Genomic DNA, 317 nt, shown 5'->3' on the forward strand with positions numbered 1-317 from the left:
GCTTTGTCTGGCACTGTTTTATACATATTTCTTCAAATGATTACCTTACACCAGTGCCTGCTCCCTAATGTGTCACTTTGAAACTGGTCAGTAATGCTCTAAAATTATTTTTTTTAAAGTTTTGTTTTTAAAAAAAATATGATTATAATTATAGATATAAATAAATATACAAAATGATTAATACATAAATAGATTAATGAATAAATAATTAAATTGATATATAAATAAATAGATAGGTAAAATAATCAACCCCCCCCCCCCCAATAAAAAAAAATAAATAATGGATATGTCATTTTAGAAACCAGACACAATGATGG

The sequence above is a fragment of the Berghia stephanieae genome, chromosome 4 (genome assembly GCF_034508935.2).
Source record: "Berghia stephanieae isolate SIO BIC M18660-M18661 chromosome 4, UCSD_Bste_1.3, whole genome shotgun sequence".
Classification (NCBI taxonomy): Eukaryota; Metazoa; Mollusca; class Gastropoda; order Nudibranchia; family Aeolidiidae; genus Berghia; species Berghia stephanieae.